This window comes from Protopterus annectens, chromosome 7.part0 (genome assembly GCF_019279795.1).
Source record: "Protopterus annectens isolate FY-2018-M chromosome 7.part0, PAN1.0, whole genome shotgun sequence".
NCBI lineage: Eukaryota > Metazoa > Chordata > Ceratodontiformes > Protopteridae > Protopterus > Protopterus annectens.
Window position 1 is genome coordinate 913,913,107 of NC_056739.1, and position 2,392 is coordinate 913,915,498.

The following is a 2,392-nucleotide window of genomic DNA, read 5'->3' on the forward strand; positions in this document are numbered from 1 at the left end:
TTTCTGTTTTCATACTGGGAGAGCTAGAATTAAGCTGTTACTCAATGTGCAGCCATCTTGGAAGTCCTCTTTACTTTTTGTTTTGTTGCAGTTTGCAGTAACTACACATCAGACATTTACATGACTTCTTGTTATTTTTATAAAATTCATAGGGGTTTCCACCAAACAATACATTTTATTGACCCCATAAGGAAGCCATATGTCTTTCCAGTATGTATTTTAAATGCATTTAACATTCTGCCTTGACATCCTTATCTTCATATCATATCCGTCTCCAACTGTTTCATGCAGTTTTAAAGGCCTCTATTTATTTTCCTGCCATCTCCCAGTCTAGTAACACATTATGTCATGGTGAGCTTATGAAAATTATGAGATTTATAGTTTGTGTCTATTTCTGTACATCCACTGGGGAAGTTATTATGGAAATCTTCTTCTTCTTCTTTCGGCTGCTCCCGTCAGGGGTCGCCACAGCAGATCAACTGCTTCCATTTCTTCCTGTCCTCTGCATCTTGCTCTGTCACACCAACTACCTGCATGTCCTCTCTCACAACATCCATGAACCTTATCTTAGGCCTTCCTCTTTTCCTGTTACCTGGCAGCTTCATCCTTAGTATCTTTTTCCCAATATACTCTGCATCCTTCCTCAGCACATGTCCAAACCAACACAATCTTGCCTCTCTGGCCTTGTCTCCAAACCTTCCAACCTGGGCTGACCCTCTAATACACCTATTCCTAATCCTGTCTATCCTCGTCACACCCAGTGCAAATCTTAACATCTTCAACTCTGCCACGTCAAGCTCTGACTCCTGCCTTTTTGTCAGTGCCACTGTCTCCAACCCATATAACATAGCTGGTCTCACTACACTCTTGTAGACCTTCTCTTTCACTCTTACTGGTACTCTGTCACAAATCACTCCTGACACTCTTCTCCACCCACTCCATCCTGCCTGTACTCTCTTCTCCACCTCTTTTCCACACTCACTATTACTCTGAAGTGTTGATCCCACATATTTAAACTCATTCACCTTTGCCACCTCTACTCCTTGCATCCTCACCATTCCTCTATCCTCCTTCTCATTCACACACATATATTCTGTCTTAGTCCTGCTGACCTTCATTCCTCTTCTCTCTAGAGCATATCTCCACCTCTCCAGGGTCTCCTCCACCTGTTCCCTACTCTCAATACAGATCAGAATGTCATCTGCAAACATCATAGAGGTTTAAAATACAGTTGTGAGGCTTCTAAAAAAGCAAAGATTTCACTACAGCATATTACGCTCTTTGTGCCACACACTGATCAGTTTTTTAATTAAATATTCTGATTAGATTCTAAAGTGGTTGATGTAATTCATAAATACTGTCATGTACTTTTTGCCGACCTTATTTTGTCCAATGGTCTATCAAATATCCCCACAACTTCATATAGTGTGGATAACAGTCTAAGTAAAGGTCTCAGTTAATTATTTTGAGATATCTATTCACCTGGCTCAATTTTGGGCACTTTTGGATGTGAAAATTGTACTGCCTGTAAATGTGTTTATCTGTCTACTTCTGGATGTATTGATAATCAACCTTACAATTTAAACTTTGTTAATAATTGTGCTAGCTCCATGGTACTTTATGTGATTATTATGTTTTTTGTGGGTCATTGCAGTTTATATTATATACAAAAGATGATTAAGTAGGTTTGTATTGGAATTAGAGAATATCTTAGGGCCTGTGCTTTGAGTAACACAGTTCAATGGCTGCTCTTTTAATTTGGTCCATTCAAGTCCAACAGATTTTTTTTTTAGGTTTTTTGGATTACCTACATTTTCATCCAGAGTAAGGTACTTGGATACGGTACAAACATCGATTCTAGAAGGAAAGGTAGCTTGATATATCTGAAGTTCAGTTGTGTTGGTTTTTCTCATTTGAGTAGGAAAGTGCCTTGACAAGTAATTATGGCACATTGTGTGTGATATCATTCATTGGATGATATAACTATAATAAATTTTGCTGATTGAGATGCAGAGTCTGTTAACTAAAGAGTAAATTGTTTGTTGTAATAATGTTTATTTGATTTTCTTTCCCCATTATTTTTATGTTAAAAAATATACACTTTTTTACAAGATTATTCAAAAACGCATATCATATTTTAAATTATATATTTATATACAACTCATTTTAGAACATACAGCCAACAATTCATTAAACATGTTTATCTAGAAGCTCTTTTACCTTTATCCAAAATAAAGAAGCCATGTACTCACCAGAACGTTACAGTTGTGTTGTCCATTTTTACTCTTCCTCAACTGTTGGGTTTGGGTCCGATCCTTGGATCCAAATCGGCTGCTTCTTCCAGATCATAGAACAATGAAACTATTGAGCTCCTTCCTTTACCCACAATGCC